The 20,534-nt window shown below is 34.0% G+C and overlaps 3 non-coding genes across 3 annotated transcripts; all 3 read right to left on the reverse strand.

Annotated features, from left to right (window-relative positions):
• Window positions 1–1,402: 1,402 nt before the first annotated feature.
• LOC111693132 lies at window positions 1,403–1,522 on the reverse strand. The gene has a single exon (XR_002763336.1). It is a non-coding gene; the product is annotated as a 5S ribosomal RNA (ribosomal RNA).
• Window positions 1,523–4,224: 2,702 nt separating this feature from the next.
• On the reverse strand, window positions 4,225–4,344 carry LOC111693134. The gene has a single exon (XR_002763338.1). It is a non-coding gene; the product is annotated as a 5S ribosomal RNA (ribosomal RNA).
• A 1,913-nt stretch (window positions 4,345–6,257) lies between these two features.
• On the reverse strand, window positions 6,258–6,377 carry LOC111693133. The gene has a single exon (XR_002763337.1). It is a non-coding gene; the product is annotated as a 5S ribosomal RNA (ribosomal RNA).
• Between the last annotated feature and the right edge of the window lie 14,157 nt (window positions 6,378–20,534).

Here is a 20,534-nt window from a genome sequence, read left to right on the forward strand (position 1 = left end):
TCCGAATCATGAAAGCGTTAAATTTTGTTACTATAGTACTTGTATTTTAAATATGCGTGCGATATTTAGCATATTTGATTTGATAAAAAAATTAGCACACTTGATAATCAATTTTTGAATTAGAAATATAGTAATATGTATAGATTTTAATATAGCTGTCAGGGGGGGACAAACCGTAATTTTTTTACCTTTGTATAGTTTGCAATTTTAATTTCATAATTTTTATACAAAATAAATAAATAATATTTGGTAAAATAATTCTATTTAGCGGAAACAGCTTTCAGATTTATTTCATAAGATCCTGCCACATGCACCAGAACAGCTCTTCCTGGCTTAGTTTTTGGATAAATATCAAAAATATTACTTGTTAAATGCGGTTATTTATGTACCTAAGCCAAACAGTTACACTTTTATGGACAAGTCTGCTTTTGTCGCTTTGTTAATCAATATTTGTAGTCCAATTAAATGGGCCTTTAAATCGCAATTTGGTCACATGCCTGAATTTTTTATATAAGTTAGTTTGAGGTATATAATAACAATAAGTGACAGTAATTTTTTTTTCAACCCACAGCCAGGGGTGAAAAAAAATAAAATAAAGGGGTTTCATATAAAAGTTGTAGAACATAAAATTCTACATAAAAATTGTCTATTGACTTTTTCTTGTATTATTAATTAACAAATTAACAAGAGTTAGGATGGCTAGAAGTTAAGGGATGATTTCAAAAATTTTAACAAATCATAAGCAGAAAAATTAATAAATTTTATAATTTTTTTTTTCAATCTACTCTAAAAAATGTAAACTTTCTTTTCAGAGAAATAGATATATTTTTGAAATTTTTAATAAAAAATTTATACTTAACAATTTCAATTTTTAATCGTTAATTTTTATGATTTATCACTAGGACAATTTTTAAATATACTTATCTATTTCTTTGAAAACATAGTTTACATTTTTTAGAGTAGATTGAAATATATAAAATGCATTCATTTTTCTGCTTGTTGTGATTTTTTAAATTTCTGAAATCATCCCTTAACTTCTAGTATCCCTAACTCTGTTAATTTTCACAATACAAGAAAAAGTCAATATAACATTTTTATGTAGAATTTTATGCTCTACAACTTTTTTCTCTAGCTCTTACCCCTTCTGAGTCTTGTTTCCATCAAAAAAATCCCCACTGTAAAAATGTTTTAGCAAGAATCTTAAAAGTGTAAAATATTTTATTCTCTTTTAACTACTCAAAAAAAAAAAGTAAAAGCTACATATTTTGTGGATCTTTTGAAAGAACGAAAGAAAGTTGAACAAAAATGTAAAGTATTTAATACACCTTATCTTCTTTTAAATGGTATTAAAAAAGTGGAAAATGACAAAATGTGTTAATTACTTTAAAAAATAAAAAAAAGTGGACAACGACACGCGGTGTTCCCAAGCGGTCACCCATCCAAGTACTAACCGCGCCCGACGATGCTTGAATTCAGTGATCGGACGAGAACTGGTATTTTACATCGTGGTATGGCCGTTGCCTATATTTTATGTATAATTTTTTGTATACATGGGTGAAATATACAATTAATCAATTCAGATTTTGCTTACAAATGTACATACGAATTTAATACTTAAAAGCAAATATTTTAGATAGCAGCTATAAGTTTTACCGCCATTTTTTTTCTAAATTGTTTCTTCTGAAAATTTTAACATCGACATTAACATTTTATAAAATCAAACATCAATGGACATTATGAAATATGCTTAGGGCTCATATTTGGCACACAAACCGGCGGTTGGAGAGCGAAAGGACGCACTGAGGGCCATGCTGCCGTGGCCCTCAGGGCGGAAAGGGACATCCCAATATCCGCCATGAGGGTTACGGAAGCAGAGGACCGGCTTAGGTTAGGGTTTTCAGGAGCAGGAATTTATCTGGAAGGTAGCGGCATCCAGGAAAGCTTTTCACTAGGTATGTATACTACAGTCTTCCAGGCCGAGGTTTTTGCTATTTTGATGGTAGCAAGCAAGGAGGAGGTAAGGAATTGTGTAGAGGAGAAGATTGTTATCTGCTCCGACAGTCAGGCCGCGCTAAAAGTTGTTAGCTCCCCGAGGACTAGGTCTGTCCTTGTCCAAGAATGTGGAGACGCTCTAGAGTCGTTGGCCAGACGAAAAGAAGTAGAATTGGTTTGGGTCCCAGGCCATATGGGTATCCCTGGTAACGAGAGGGCGGATCAATTAGCTCGTCTCGGATCCAGGAGACCCGGACAGGGACCTGAACCAATCTTAGGTATCACACGAGGCAGCATTAACTGGGCCCTACATAAATGGGCCTATCAAACTTTAGGTCATAATTGGAGTAGAAATAGAGGATGTAGGCAGGCCCATAGTTTTATACATGGACCTAGCAAATCCAAGACGAGATCGCTGCTGAGCCTCGGTCGAAGAGCCCTAAACCAAATGGTGGGGGTTCTGAGAGACCACTGCAGACTTAGGAAGCATTTAAGCTTAAGCTTAAGCTGCAAGGGTGAGAGACCTTCCATGGACCAAAATCCTGGCGTTCATCAGGGCGTCGGGTAGGTTCGAGGAAGGTCAGAGGCAGAGAGTGGTCAGGTGATGGGACGGCGGGGGAGGCAAAAAGGGCCCACTTGTGGCCTAATTGCCAGGCTGAGGCCACCCCTTTTACTACTACTACTACTACTGGCACACAACCTTAATTAATGTGGTTTTTAAATACTTATTGTACTTTTGCTTTAAGTATAAAAAAGAAGACTACAGTTTTTGTAGTTAACTAGAAAATTTTGGATGATTTTATTAAAAAAGAATATAGTGTATCCATAATGGCCAACTATTTTTTCTAACTTGGGAACATGACACTTTTCTAAAAATTTGGATTCTTATTATTTTTTTTATACATAGTATCTTCTAAATGTACTTACTGAACCAATTACGACCACTAAGTCATTTGTTATTAAATTCTTCAACTTGTACCTTATAGATAGCCGAAATCCCAATGGTGCGACTAAATGGGTATACCAAAATCGCCCATGGCAAGAACTTTCCTATGACCACTCAATACAAATCAGTAGTTTATATAAAACGCTCGCTAGATTGTGTTATGCTGATTGTAAAACATTTGAGAGGTAACTTTATTTCTTTAGTAGTAATAGTCCACGGGCCCACGTACAAAGAAAAAATTATTACCAGCAAGCTGTAACTTTGCATGCAGCTTAAGATTGACGAGTCTCCCAAGATTTGACTATGAGAAAAATTCAACTGTGGTAAGTTTTCCCGTGATTTTCAGGAAAACATGTCAATTTGGAATAAACATGGAATGTTATGACCAGCACTTTTTTTAAGTTTAAATGAAAAATATATTTTTTTAAACCCCCCAAAAAATTTGTCCAACAAAAATATTGGTATTTTGAGTTTGTCCCCCAACCCAAATATGTCGATTTGGTGACATTATGGTTGGTGACAACCAGCAAGCTGATTTTTCTGGGAGGGTTTGGTAATAAGATTTGAAATGAAAGTATCTTATTGTCCGACAAAATTCTTGAGTTTTTGCAGTTCGACGCCCCGAAGATGTCGACTTAACGACAACATGGTTGGTGATAACCAGCTGTCGGACAAAAGCGTCATTATTTAAAAAAATGTAATTTTAATCTGAGAATTTAATTGTCCGACAAAATTTTCGTTTTTTTTGCTTGCCCGACAAAATTAAACTATAAAATTTTGCGGTTTCAATACTTACGCATGATGTAGAAGAAAAATTTATATTTAATAAAAAAAATATATGAATAAAAAAATTTTGTTAAAATTTCTCAAATTTCAAAATAAATATGACTAATTTAAATTAATTTTTTTATACAATTACAAAAACATTGTATACAGGGTGGTCCCGCGCTAATAGGTCAAAATTCATGGGTAGATTCTCGAAGCAAAAATAATGCGATTTAGCCGGACTTACCTTAGTCCAAAAGTTGACAGTTAAAGAGATACAGGGTGTTAAATGTAAAATATTATTTAAGTAGTTCTCATTTATTCCTTAACAAATGCAAATATCCTCACAAAATTTTGAGGTTTGGAGTTCTATAAGTAGAGGAATTGAAATGTGTGTGATGAAAAAACATTTACGCAAAATTATTAAAGTATAATACAACTTCAAACGTATTGTATAAAAGTGAGACGATGAAATTTAATCATCATCAGTAACATCGTCTTTAAAATTAAAGAAAAAAGTTGGACAACGACACGCGGTGTTCCCAAGCGGTCACCCATCCAAGTACTAACCGCGCCCGACGATGCTTGACTTCAGTGATCGGACGAGAACTGGTATTTTACATCGTGGTGTGGCCGTTGCCTGATGTTTAAGTATGATTTTTGGTACACATGTGTACAATTTCTAATAACGGTTCTAATTAAATTTCAACAAAATTTTCAAGAGTAGTTACTGATTGCGAAACTAAAATAAACGAACATTTTCTAATCGGTCTAAAGTATATTTAAACTACTTATTTGGAGATACAGGGTGTCCCGAAATTCATGCAACAAAACTTGGTCCTAGATTTTCAAGACAAATTTAGGGGACCCGTATTTTTTCTTTTTGCCAACTTGGCCCCACTTTCGGAGTTACAGCCCCTTGAAATCTGCCCCAAAGAAGTCTTTTTTATATCTCAAAACGATGTTGTACGAGAATTACTAAATTTGGTACACAGGGGTTTTATGACATGTGGAATCTCACAGTGCTACGCTTTTTGGCGAGAACCCCCCTTAAGACACTTTTTCGTGGGCTCCCTTGTCTTTGGAACCAGAAAAATTTGGTCGCAAATTTGATTTTTTTTTAAATTATTAGTTAGCTAGAAAGCCATTGAATTTAGAAATTTTTCTGTCCCTTGATATTTGTTTCATAAAACGCAATGTTTTTGAGGAAGATGGGGAATCACGATATGCATTCGATCACATTTTGACATTTTTCTCGAAAAAATTGCGTTTTACGAGAAAAGTATAAAGATACAAAAAGTTTCTAAATTTAATGGCTTTCTAGTGGACTGGTAATTTTTAAGAAATTTAAATATGCGACCAAATTTGTTTGGCTCCAAAGATAAGGGGGCCCACGAAAAATTGTCTTAAAGGGGTTTCCCACCAAAAAACGTTGCACCATCAGATTCCACATGTCATAAAATCCCTGTGTACCCAATTTAGTGATTCTCGTACAACAGGGTTCTGAGATATAAAAAAAAGATTATTCTTAGGGGCGGACTTCAGGGGGCTGTAACTCCAAAAGAGGGGGCCACTTGGCAAAAATAAAAATACGGGTCCCCTAAATTTGTCTTAAGAATCTGTGACCAAATTTTGTTGCATGAATTTCGGGACACCCTGTATGTTTATAAATCTTTGATCTATTCAATACTCATGTATTAATATTATGTTTTGTGCACCAAGATTAATCGTATACACTTCCATATTTCGAAATTTGAAAAAAAAATGTTAGTAATTTTTTTATTGAGATCGTATTAGTCAGATTTATATGTGCTAAATAATATATGGGTATTAAAAAATCGTACCTCTCAAGCAACTTATGCGGCCAATATACTGGGTGTTTCCTAACTAGAGAGCCAAAATGAAATGTCATATGTAAAATCGAATTTTAAACATGAAATAAAGAATAACTTTTTTTCAGATCGGGCTTTGTTTAGGAGATATTTTAAAAAATGTACAGCAAGGCAGCGGTCCCGTTCATTGGCCTGCAAGGTCACGGGACCTTAACCCTTTAGACCTTAACCTATGGACTCACTTAAAACAATTAGTTTATGCTGAGACAATTAATACTATTGAGCGATTAGAAGATAGAATTTTAAATTCAGTGCATAATATTCGAAACTGTAAATTTTGCAGAAGTTTAGAATTTACTTGTTTTGTGTTGCCAGGCATGTATCCATGTAAATGGTGGCATTTTTGAACATCTACTCTACTTTTTAACTTTGTAATAACTTTTGTTGAAATTTATTATTTACTTTAGTCTGATATTACAAATTGTGAATATCTCCTAAACGTAGGTCGATCTGAAAAAAAGTTATTTTTTATTTCATGTTTAAAATTCGATTTTACATATTATTATGACATTTCATTTTGGCTGTTCAGTTACGAAACACCCGGTATATAAATCAGATGTTTATAAAAGTATTAAAAATACAATTAACGCTGTCCTTTTCAAATAATATAAAAGAATAAAAAATAATATATGTTCATTACCCTTTAAATAAAAAAAAAAGTTGGACAACGACACGCGGTGTTCCCAAGCGGTCACCCATTCAAGTACTAACCGCGCCCGACGATGCTTGACTTCAGTGATCGGACGAGAACTGGTATTTTACATCGTGGTATGGCCGTTGCCTGTGAATCGTGTATGATTTATGGTATAAATGTGTACAATTACAATTTAAATTTCAATAAAAAATACTAATACGAAATTAGCAACTAAAAAACAATATTTAATTTGCAGACATCCTGACAATTATTTTTTATAGCAGAAAAAAAAGACTAAGCTTTATGCACCAATTGTCTGTGATCTTAATATCCGCATTATCTTTTAAATTAATTTAAAAAAATATATACCATAGTTTGACAGCTACTTCAACAATGCAATATTACTCTATAGCTATGCAAACCTAACTTTCAAATTCAATTATTCGTAAACGGTTCGCTTTACCAGATTGGAGCGAGAATACTTTTTTATGTAGATAGTCGAAAACGAAAAATAGATAGGTAAAAAAATTACAACTACAGGAGAGAAGCAATCTGCTTATATTTCAAATTGCGGACAAAATGCCCTTAATTTTTGAAGTTCTTTCACCCTTTTATTAAAGTATTTATATTGCATTTTGAATTAATGTATAACAAATCATTCGAACCGTATCTACCTAAAACAATTTATTGTACATATGTATGTCCATTGAGTCGCATTTGATATCATTTTATATCATACTGCAAATGGTTTCATAATATCAATGGCTTGTCACTAAATGAATATATGTAAAGAAAAATTTTCAGTAAGTACCTCTGGCACTTTTTTTTCAGTTATTCACTTCACTTTATAGTGCTTTATATTCAGAGATGCTCTGAGTATCACCAATTCTGGGTGCCCTTTAGATATAGCACCATTCTCTTAAATATACACAGAACGTATCGCCTTGCTCTTTCAGTTATGTTGATGGTAACAAAATCGATGTTACCCTCCAGCAAAGGTAGCGATCAAAATCAAGATACCGCCCACTATCCATAAGCCATTTGTGCCACATATGCCCGTCACAGTTTGTTTTTACAATTTGAAGGAAAACGCTCCAAATCCCACAAACGCTTAGGTGATAAATCCAAGAACAAAGAACGAAAGACAAACCAACTTGTGGGATATTTGGTTACAGATAATTGTAGGATGAATTACTTTTCTCTAAAATAAATACGGAAGCCTCAACGCGGAGCGCAGTTTCTATTTTCCCACGTATTCTCTTTGTAGGTATAGACAGCTGGCAGCAGATCTTTTACAATGTAAAATGTCCAATTATCCCTATTACATCCACGATTTACATATAAATAAGATCTATATGGGGCAAAAGTCGCATAAGGAGTTACAGTCGGGCTTTCGCTTCAAATTTTGCAATCGACTACAATAAATAAACGTGTAGGCACTTTACTATGCACTAATTACCTCAACAAGTTTAAGGGAAGGAGACTAAGGAATACTTACAATACTGAATTGAAAGTAGCATATGAATGACATCAATAAGATAAGTGGAAAAAGTCAATTATTTGATTTTCGTCCAAAGCCTACTTAAGAAACTTCACCGCTAAATTAATAACAATAGGTAGGTATTTCATTGTAATTTAATGCAACATCACTAGAAGTTTTAAAGCTAAATATCTCGAAAACGGTGCCAGACAGCTACTTTCATAAAGTACCTAAGTATACTTTTTTGTGTAAAACAAGTTGGAAAATAAGAATTTGGTACCAAAGACGAGATATCTTAAAGTATAAAAAAATTATGTTGTTTTTAACACATTCAATCTAGTGCAACTAGCGCCCTCTATGAACTGTAACCAAAATGTGAACAGATTTCAATTCCTCGACCCAAAGACGCCCAAACCCCAAAATTTTGTGTGGATATTTGCATTTATTAAGAAATAAATGAATTAAAAACTAAAATAATATCCCACATTTAACATCTCTTTAACTTTTGGACTAAGGTAAGTTCGCCTAAATCGCAATATTTTTGCTTCGGGAATCTACCCATGAATTTTGGACCGTTACTCGGGACCACCCTGTGCATTTTGACATAATATAGAATCACTAACGTACGAAAACGTTTGGCTTGGAACATGGCACTGCATGTTCCATATTTTGAATTTAATTAGAGGCAGAGATGCGCAGCAGGAAAATAAACATATTATTACCGAAGTCATCACATGTTATACAATAAACTAATAACTATAATCCAACCGTACCAGAAAAACTTTCTACTCCATTTTGTAAGTGAACTGAGATATTTCCTCGTCTTATCAGGTCTTCCCCTGAACCGACGTTGTGGCATAATCCAGTTTCGCAAATAATAACATTTCTTAAATGATGCACAATGCGTAAAATATGAATACCATCGTTTAGATGAGCCTGTGAGGTGAGTCGATGACTTTGCTCTTAACGGCACACGGCAATTCTTTCTGTTCCTCATAACGGGGCAAACAATCGTGTCATTTGAATAGACCCGCACTGATTCCTTACGTCACCTTGTGGCTCTTCGCGCACTTAACATCGTTATAGCCTCGCAGCGTCGCTATTGAATTTCTTCACCATTTTAAGATAATTCAATCACATTAATAAATTCAAGTTAAACAAACTGACCGGGTGATTCTACTCATAAATATAAAATATTTTTTGATATTTATTAATTACACTCCTAAAAAAAATTTCCTCAGTGTTCATGTCTCCTGTTGTTGAATCAGATGTGAAACAAGCTATCCTGGCACTTAAGGTAATACGGATTTATTAGATAATTACCGTCCTATAGCTATTGTTCCCTATTTCAGCAATATTTTAGAAAAGATTTTGAGAACTAGACTTGTCTCCTTTCTTGAAAAACACCTTATCCTGACATCGTCTCAATTTGGTTTTAGGAAGAATTCTTCAACTATTAGAGCTTTACGTCTACGTCTACGTCTTCAACAACAGTTAGTTGTTGAGGACGTAGTTGATGGCCTTGACCGAGATCAAACAACGAACGCCACGTTTTGTGACTTGACCAAGGCCTTTGACTGCGTCAATGTTGATGTACTTCTGAGCAAACTCGACTATTATGGTGTCCGAGGTTTAGGGTTGAAACTTTTTGGATCTTACTTATCAATTTGTCAATATAAATAACTGTAATTCCGCTATACAGCCCGTTGCGAATGGTGTGCCGCAGGGATCGGTGTTGGGGTCTTTATTTTTCTTAATTTACATAAATGACTTGCCAATCAACATGCGAGACTGCAAGTGTATTATTTTTGCCGACGACACGACCCTTTTGACACGTGGCGGTGTGGATAGGAGTAGAAAGTGTCTATCTAAGGCTAAATCCTGGTTATCTTCAAATAAACTTGAATTGAATTTTACAAAAACCCAACATTTGTATTTTACAGCTGATAGATTAGCTGATAGGTCTAATAATGTGAAATTACTGGGTATTACTTTAGATCCCGGTTTAACCTGGGCACCTCATGTCGACTCTCTCTGTTCTAAGCTTGCATCGCAGATTTTCGTTATGAGGCAGCTGAGGCCTTCGCTGAGTAATGCAGTTATGAGAATTTTGTATTTTTCTCTAGTTCACAGTCACCTTAATTATGGAGTCCTGTTATGGGGTAACTCTGTTACTGCGCGGAAGGCATTTACTCTGCAGAAGGCGGCGGTTCGCCTTGTAGCTGCAGCCCACCGCCGGGCTTCGTGTAAAGATCTATTTAAGAGTTTAAACATGCCTCTTCCAAGCCTGTATATTTTTGAAACGTTGCTGCATGTGCACAAGAATCTCCAAAATCTTGCCACTCACTCATCCATTCACGATGACAATACTAGTCAGGCACTAAATCATGTGGAGCACTTTTCTAGAATTAATACTACTAAGAGAAACAAGATTCAGATTCAGCTTTATAATAGATTAGGTAATTATTTTAAAAATTTTAAATTTAGGAAGTCTCAGAGAAGTTTCCACAAGTTCATAAAAAATTTTTTATTAGAGCAATGTTTTTATAGTCTTGATGATTTTATTTCTTTCGTTACTGTTTAATATCAATGTCCTCTTTTAGTGTAGTAGTTGTGACAAAAAATGTACAGTTTTTGTACGAGTATATGACAGTGTCAATAAAGTTTCTATTCTAATTATTAGATGTTTATGTCGTTTGACAAAGACAAAAGTAGTTACTGATAGCGAAATAATCACCTATGTTTCTAATGGAAATTATCACCCACGTTCCGAATCCAACCACCACCGAAACCATCCACATAGCCGTAAACCGCTGCCCTCCAAACCCCAAGCTGCAGCAGATGACAGTCGGAGAGAACCTTATGCAGAGCAACCGTTGACACAAAACGCCAAAAATGTTACTCCATCTTCGAATTTTTCCGCAAAAACGCCAGGGATGTCACAAAACTCGAGCTGGGACACAAGACTACATAAACCTAAAATACCAGCCAGATTACACTATGAATTGGTGAAGTGTTGAATCGGTGGAACATGATGTTATAATCCACAAGGACGAGTTGTCCAGATAATTGGCGAAGTCTCCACGAAGTGGGATCGAACGTCAACTTTGGTATGTTGCAGTTCTATAACCAGGGCAGAAGCCTCCGGCCAGTATACGACATGAATTCAAGCGTAGTAGTGACAGAAACATTGAGAAAACTAGCCAAAGTGCAAGAAAAGTGCTCACAATTCTTAAGAATTAAAATACTTGAGTGAAAAACGGATCAGCTGAAAGCCTTTCTACCAGACTAATGTCAACTCCAGAGTATATTCCGTGTTATTAGGCTGAACTAGTGAGAACGTGGATCAAATCTCTAAGCAGAACAGTCAGTCGAAATAGAGCAAGAAACACAGGCATGGGACGATAAATATATGATAATACTTTTTAATATCGAGTCAAAAATAATATGAGTTTGTTAAAGTGGTTAGAAGTAGTTTTAATCCACAAGATAAAAAATGATACTTTACTACGAATAGTTCAAAAAATATACAGGGTATAAGAAGTTTGACTGCCAGCATGAGATAAAGTAATCATAAATGAACAATGAAGTTGTATATTACATGGGCGTAGATTAACAGTTTTCAAAATACAGCGAGTATTAATATTGGGGAGTTTCATCACAACGTGACAACAGCGCTTAAACTAACGCTCCACAGTTGGTGCATACCACGTGTGCACGCGGCAGACTTGTCCTACGGAAAAAATGTAAACTATTATTGTGAAACATTTAGTAAATTTCAAGACAATTGTTTTCCAGTTTTTAAATAAATAAAATAAAGTCGATCGACTTTGTAGTATGAAGGTAGTGTTTAGCTCGAATTTTAATAATTATGAATCTCTTAAAATAGGAACTTTTAATCAAATTATGAATTTGAAAAATATGTAATTAAAGTAATTAAAGATTAACGTCATCCAAATACGTATTAAAAATAATTTAGGTACTTACCAAAAGGCAAAATTCAGTAATTTTTAAACGTACAAGTACAAAACAAACTACAACATAATATGCTCAAAATGTCCATCATTATATAGTGGTTTGGTCTTCAAGTGAGAAGAAAAACTATAAGTAACATAGAAAACTTTATTCTACTAATTTCGCTGGTAACACGAGACACAACTGAGCAGGAACAAGACTTCTGGTTCGTGCCTCGAAATGTTTTCGGTTTTATCCTTGTCCCCATGTAACACTTATCCGGGTCATTACCTACTCGGTTTGTGCTTATGTACCCTAATAAACAACAACTAATTTATGTTTACAGTCTACTTATTCTAATCTCATTTGCTAAATACATTTATTTGGGATAATTCGAAGCATAATTTATGTGGTTCGTAAATTCCCAGAAAGCAAAATATATTTATTGGGGCAGGTACTAAATGTAATTGTAGCGTACCGCTACAATTATTTTCGATGCATGCACGACACTTTCGAATCCAATTTTCGCGCATTCGCTGGAAAACACCTCAAGAAAAGGAAATAGTGGTAGCAAAAAACACTCAGACAAGGTCCAGCTCCAGATACCAACTGAATTGCGTAATGCTGGACAGCGCCGCTGTCACATTGATATGAATATTATCAAATTTTAAATTTATTACAACGTTAATTATTTTAGAATTAAGCAAAGAAACTGATAAACATTGTATTTTATGGTATTCTATGCACGCAGTTATGTCAATATTCATTAATTAATCGAATTTTTGTACATCAAATTGGAGATTTTGATAATTTTTTTCTCGGAAATAGTTGAGTTTAGGACCCATGTTATATAAGGTTTTTTTGTTTATTTTAATGTATTCTATCGTCTGTTAAAATTAAGGCAGTCAATCTTCTAACACCCTGTATATTTAAATGGTAGTTGGGTTAATATCTTCCGTTGAATAGAAGACGAGCTGCAAGTCTACGTTTCCCGCCATTAACGGCTCGCGACAAAAACGCACACCAGCATGATCTCACTTCGTCCGGATTCCAGTTTTATTTTATTAGCCAAGTTAGTAATGAATTAAGCTGCCTAAAAAAGCAATTACTACCACAAAAAGCGCCTATCAACTTGTTTGGAAATTAATGCTCCTCAACGGTTAATTAAATTTGTCAAAATTGTGTTAGTCTCAAGGAAGTGTGACTTTCACGCAGTTACTTAGCACAAAAAGAGACTAATTGAAGACATCGCACGGATATTTCGAAAAATGTAATTGTATTACTTAGTTGTACTAAAGATGATAAATATTTTTCACGGTAAATAGAAGGAAATCGCCGAAACAAAGACGCATCGGCAGCCGCTTCCTATTCAACTGTACTTACAATTAATCCATCCGTTATTGTTAATTAGAGAACGGTAATTTGTGAGTTTAACAGTGCAAGAGGCTCGCCATTGTGCATTGTACAAATAGTGTGTGGAATAAATTACGCTAAGAAATTGTAGGACGTGGTCATTCTAATCCAAAATGACTTGTATTTTAATAGGCGGTTGTACGGGGTATTTCGCTTGACTAGACTACTTCCGGTTCCTCGTCGATTGCACAGATAAACAACACAGGATTTGAGAAAGGGTAAAAAGAGGAAACTGAATTATCTACAATGAAGCGCAAAATAAAAAATCATTGTAAAGAGGCACGAAATACATACCATAAGAAGTGTTCTCTACAAACTACGCGCCCCAAAATTCATGGTAAAGTTATACAAAGTTTATTTAAGAAAATTAAAAATAAAAATTTGATTTGACATTCTGTATCTCGTTCACATTGATTTCTATACAAAGTTAAGTAAATCAGTTTCATACTGTTGATTTTTTTAAAGTCCAGTTCAAAAATTCAATAAAATGCTAAAGGACAATGCATGGAAACTTGACTTTGTGTTTAGTACCTAAATTAACAATAAAAATTGAAGCACCACCCATCCTATTACAAAAAAGTGAGTGAAACGACTGATCTAGGCAGTAGCGTCTTTTTACTTTCGCTTTCATGTAAAGGCAGATGAATCATGTGGATTTTCCTGCCGTGTATATGGATTACAATCATAAATTCTAAACGTATCGTGCTACTGGTAACTTGTTCTGTTTTGAAGATAATCATCTTTTACTAGCGAATACAGATTCTAAATTTCTCTGATTAAATTCTGAAACGAGTTGTAATCCAAAATATCGTGATTCAGAGCAGAGCTAGTAAAATAAAAGGCAGATAGAAAGATCTCTATTACAACTTACTGATTAAATTGAACCAGTAAAGGCCAAAAACTAACCCTAATACAGGCAATAGTCTTGTTGAGTGAAGTTTTGTCCAAATCCTATGTAAAAAGTTGCATTTTGCCGAATACTGAGAATCTAGACATGTTCCCTAAGGAGCAGGTGCATAATATACAGGTATGTTCTGCCATATCTTCGCTACATACACAGAATCGGTTATATCTTACCCGGAAATGTCCAATGAAGTTCGCAGGTGTAATCAGTTTAAATCAATTTAATACCAGCAAGTTTTAAACTTTTTTTCCCGATGGGTCTGGTATAAACACTTTCAAGTAAACTAATTTTGATAATTCTCTCCCAAGTTTGGCTTTGGCTGTAGCAGAAACTATGCTAAGAGCTGGTTCCGGTGAAAAAAAGTTCAAGGCCGTAGCCTTCCTAGCTAGAAAATTCACTGTTTCATTCCTATGGAGACCTGAATGACCAGGTCACGCTGTTGTTATTTCCTAACCATACCAGAGTCTACTGATGCTTCCAAAGAACCTAATTTTTCTTGAAAACTGTTAGAGATAAGTATGGATAACCTTACATCAGTCGAAAAGGCATATAATTTTGCATTCACCCATGACATATGGGACATTCCATTTGAAAAAAAAAAAGTTTTCCAAATCGTAAGATTATTATTAAATGTAGGTCTCAGTATTTCCGAGTCTGAATAACGTCCACGTTTTGCTCACAGATGACAAGATAGAGTAATTTATGCCAAAACGAACAGTGAAAACTGCAAGTTTCTAACTCTAACAGTTTAGACGCTATCTAGCCTCATTTGGAGAGCTGAAATTGTGATTTTTTTCAAAAATAACTGATTATCTCCAAAACGGTAAGTTTTAAACACCATGTACATTTAATAAACTCTACCTAATATTAACCAATAAATTCAAAAATGCAATAATATACAGGGTGTTCCATTTAAAATAACAAAGTTATGTAGCGCCCATGCGAAATGGAACACCCTTTAAAGCTAAAAATAAATTTCTTTACATGGCATGATTCCAAACAACTTTTATTAAAACCATTTTTTTAATAAATTTTACAGTTGCAGAGTTACAGAAGACTCCCTCTTAGGTGGAACATCCTGTATTATTATTACTACTACTTACTACAGCAGCTAGAGTTGATTGCTGCAAAGTATTGGAGTACAAGATTGCCATTTCCTTGTGTTTGTATTTCTTTTATTATTTTCAGGGATCTATAATTCCTTGTAAAAGCTTTAATAGCACTTTGATACCTTCAGTTCATCCATATTATACTCTTCATCAAGTTTTCAGGAAGTAATTGGGTTAATTGCAGTCTGCGAATCGATACGTCGAATTAATTTGGATTTTTTTCACCGCAGATATAAAAAGCGGGGGATGAACTTCTGTCTTATCTATTCCGAGCATTTATACCGTTATACGAATTAATACCGTTGGGAAATTATTTAGCCGAGGCGGAGAGCTCGTGAATTACAGGCGGAGACTATTAGCTAATTAAATACTTGCTACGAAATCTGAATTTTTATGTTGGGAAATATCCGGTTATCGCGTTGATCAATATATTCGATACTCCGATAATTTCATTCCCCGCTGGCTTAATAACCCTACAAAAAAAAAGTTGCAGCTCCGAAAGACAAGGCCATGGTATCCACAGTGTATTGGGGTCGCTGAATCCGAATCCGGTATCCATTTGACACGATTAGCTCTAGTTTAAGGTCAGTTCAAACGTATAGATACGTAGGTTTAGTTTGTTGACAATTGATTTTCTACATTTGACCTTGAACTGACCTTAAACCAGAGCTAATCGCATCAAACGGACATCGGATTCGGATTCGGCGACCCCAAAAACGTATAGATATATAGGTTTAGTTTGTTGACAATTGATTTTCTACTTTTGACCTTGAACTGACCTTGACCAGAGCTAATCGCGTCAAACGGACTTCGGATTCGGCGACCCCAAAAACGTACAGATACATAGGTTTGGTTTATTGACAATTGATTTTCTACATTTGACATTGAACTGACCTTAAACCAGAGCTAATCGTGTCAAACGGACACTGGATTCGGATTCAGCGACCCCAAAACCATATGGATACCATGGTCTTGTCTTTCGGACCAGCCACTTTTTTTTGTGGGTCTGTGAATTATACTTTTCCAACTAACACCGACAGTCACAAATAGTAATATCAAAGTCAGTGTAGGATTCATGTAGAGAGTACTATAAATGTATCAATGGGCAAAAGATCTTTGTTAGTTTTGAATTAGAGTCACCTAAAACTTCAAAGTTACTTTAAATTTTTCGTATTGTCCTATATTGTCCGGTTCAATGAAAAAGTAAACTTAAAATTCTAAATAAACACTTGGACGTATTTACATTTCCACTAGACTGCTAAACAAGTATAATATCTAATATTTTATCACATTTATTAGGTTATTAGGTTAAAAAATCAATTTCAATAATTAGCAATCGTATCGCTCCTCTACGGCTTACAACCAATTATCATACTTATCTTATCGCATTGTGTTGACTTTGTAACACGAAAATATGTCCCAAAAGTGTTCATAGATGATAACGTCAAATGACGTTGCATAATATTACATTATTTAGCACGTTGGATTGTTTCCATCTGTAATCACTAATCACGTTTACGAAATATCTGGCCAAATTAGCGATATCGTTAAAAACAACTTATAGCTTAGAACGAAATCACCAAAGAATTTTCACAAAAATATGCTGGATTAACATGGAATAAGCTTCATTAAAAATACAATAATAGGTACCTACTTATTAAAATTATAAACTGATGTAAGAATAAAAAGTTAGATATATCCAAATAATACGTCATCATAATCAGAAAAATACGCTGAATTAAAAAATGCAAAAAATATGGCGCCTACAAGAAAAACAAAAGTTGCATGTCGTTCCACAATCATAGTAAGCGCCATGCCATGACTAGTACGATTATATCTTTGAATTCCCCTGACCTTTTTAGTCCAATTAAATGGACCTTTAAATTGCAATTTTGGTCAACTTGCCTGAATTTTTGATATAAGTTAGTTTGAGGTATACAGGGTGGGTCACCAGGAACTCCTCGGGACCAAACGGCAAATGTTACAAAAACCTGTTTAGGTGGGTATGTGTAGGTTGATTATGGCTACATTTTAAAAATATGTTGTGTCCAGGAAAAGCGTACCATATCAAAGTTATGTATTTTTAAATAGAATATATTTTACTGCATTGTTGAAAGCACCATAAAAAAATAGGTGAACTTTATTAAAGGTTCTGCATACCTAGGACTTACAGCTTGTGAGATATTTCAATTTTAGTGAAAATGCAGCGTAGAAATTTAATATTTCCCATTAAAAAATAATTTTAAGGAAGCAGCTTTGGAGAGTGTATTTAAGATCCTTGAAGTTATAAATTATTATATTTGTCGTCACTTAGTATTATACAGGGTGTTCAACAAACTACTGCATACTTCTCTCAACTTTAAACAGCAATAACTTGGTTATTTTAAATGGGACACCCAGTATATTTTTGCTTTGGGAGTTAGGAAATTTAAAACTCTTTCAAACTGTGTATAGGTTTCCTATACCTATCTCTGACGGTATTGGAGATGAAAGTTCACCTATTTTTTACGGTGTTTTCAAAAATGCAGTAAAATATAGGGTGTTCCATTTAAAAATACATAACTTTGATATGGTACGCTTTTCCTGGACACCTTGTATATTTCAAAATATTATTAAAATGTAGCCGTAATTAACGTACACATACCCACCTAAACAGGTTTCTGTAGCGTTTGCTATTTGGCCTCTAGCGACCGAGGCGTTACTGGTGGCCCACCCTGTATAGTAACAATAAGTGACAGTAATTTTTTTCAACCCTCGGCCTGGCATGAAAATGGATAAAATAAAGGGAGTTAGGGAGACTAGAAGTTAAAGGATGATTTCAGAATTTTAAAAAATCATAAGCAGAAAAATGAATTAATTTTATAATTTTTTTTTCAATCTACTCTAAAAAATGTAAACTATCTTTTCAGAGAAATAGATATATTTCTTAATTTTTAATAAAAAAGTTATAACAATTTCAAAAAGCCAACGTGATTTTTTATCTTTGTCGTAAAACAAAATTTCGAAAGCAACTTTTCATTAATTTACATAATCAATCGAATGGCATAGAAAAAAATTGTTTTAACGTTAAATCATAAAAATTAACGATTAAAAAATTGATATTGTTATAACTTTTTTATTAAATATTAAAAAATATATCTATTTCTCTGAAACGAAAGTTAGATTAGATTAGACTTTTTAGAGCAGACTGAAAAAAAATATATAAAATTCATTCATTTTTCTACTTCCATTTTTAAATTTCTGAGATCATCCCTTAACTTCTAGCCATCTAACTTTGTTAATTTTAATAGCACAAGAAAAAGTCAATAGACCATTTTTATGTAGAATTTTATTCTCTACAACTTTCATAAGAAACTTTTTTTCTAGCTCTTTTGAGGCATCTTGAAAAAAACCCTTTATTTTATCTTTTTTCACCCCTGGCCGGGATTATTATATACCTCAAACTAACATATAAAAAATTCAGGCAAGTTGACCAATATTGCCATTTAATTCGACTATTTCTGCATTTTCGAAATAAAAAAGACGGAAAAATGCATGTCAAATTTCTCTTCGAATTCCGTAACTTTGCTCTTTTAAGAAAACCGAGATCCCAATTTATGTGCATGGAAAACCGAATTGTGTTCATGTTACTCCAATGGTGAAAAACTAATCAATATTCTTGCCTTACACACTGTTAAATAAATATGATTAAAATAAATATTTCCTTATTGTTCGCGAACATAGGATTTTGGTGATGCCATTCTTCTGTTCTATCGTCAATAAATATGAATAAAAGTATTTATAGGTATGTAAAGGGTTTAAAAATTTGGGGAGGAAATTTGAAGAAGATTACGAAAACTCGACTAGCAGTGGTCATAAAAAAATTCTTCCACATAAACGTTTTCAGGTTTATTAAAATTTCGCACGTTTCGGCAATTTTTACCATCTTCATATTTTACCATACTGAAATAAATAACAAAATATATATTTTTCTAAATGCTCTTAATTTAATTAATATTAACCATAAATTTCAATCCTTCAAATTTTTACAGCTGTGATGTTGGATTGTTGGTACATCAATAAACTGTGAGTATTTAAAAGATAATTATTAATTTATAATATTTTGTCATTTATTTTAGTATGGTAACAATACGGTTTTTGGAAAATCTGAAGATTGGTAAAAAATTCCTGAAACGTACGTAATTTTAATAAATTTGCAAAATTCTATTCATGACTTCTGTTCCGGAACAACTAATAAAAAAAATAAATTAGTTTGCATCCCGGTCGGAATATTTCTACATGCTGTAATAATTAAGGAAATAAAAATCAGACTATAATACATATTTTTATTAACAAATTGGAGCAAGGCAAGACCTGTGTTTCTAAATTATTTCTATATTTTTTAATGAAACATACTTTTCTTACTTTGAAAGGTTGCCAAGGACGCCATATATTTGTTAAGTAAACAATTTCAAATTTTTTCCCATTTTTTGGCTTACAAAAATGTTACAGCATGGTCTGTATTTTCCCCTGGCTATCCGATGATGACCTTGAATTTGACCTGGGCCATGACTTTCAAGGTCATATCAAGGTCACGATAATTTTTGTTAAATGGGACCCCATAATGTTGACCCCCGGAAAATTTTACGTATATGACCTTGAAATGACCATGAAGGTCAAGATAAAGGTCAAATATCAAAAAGTCCCAAGGTGGGAATGCTGTGCGGAATGTCAGAATAACCCGCCTGGAAAGATATTCTCCACAATAATTCTGAACCTGAAATTCCTTATCCTCCGGTCATTTCAAGGTCATATTAGTTATTCTGTTACCCTCGATGACTAATATTGACCACCTATGACCGTCTATTACTCTCGGCGACCACTGCTGATCTTCAATGACCGCCTTTTACCTTTGGTGATCACTAATGACTAATAGTGACCAACTGATGCCTTTGGTGACCTCTAATAACCGACCAATTATCTTTGATATTTGACCTAGATCTTGACCTTCATGGTCATTTTAAGGTCATATCCGAATGTAAATTTTCCAATCTTTCCATTTGCGGGGTCAAAATTATGGGGTCCCATTTGAAACAATTCTCGCGACCTTCATATGACCTTAAAGGTCATGGTCCAGATCAAATTCAAAGTCATCATCGGATAGTCAGGGAAAAATCCTAAACCTCTAGTGCCTTACTTTTATCCTACCCCTTGAATATTCCCACGTATCCTGCCATTCCGGTACTCTTGGCCCATCCTGTATATATTTTTATCACCGAAAGGTAGATGTCGTTACCATTAGCCTTTTCAATTAAACAACGAAATAGCGATAACAATAATTCATGCAATGTTTTATAATAAAATAATTAATAACGAATCAAAAACAATGCTGGGGAAAACAACGCCGAAATACACGAAACCAAAATTATATAGGACCAGCTCTAACAACGGAATTTAAACAATATT

Source organism: Anoplophora glabripennis, unplaced genomic scaffold, assembly GCF_000390285.2.
Source record: "Anoplophora glabripennis isolate ALB-LARVAE unplaced genomic scaffold, Agla_2.0 scaffold173, whole genome shotgun sequence".
Classification (NCBI taxonomy): Eukaryota; Metazoa; Arthropoda; class Insecta; order Coleoptera; family Cerambycidae; genus Anoplophora; species Anoplophora glabripennis.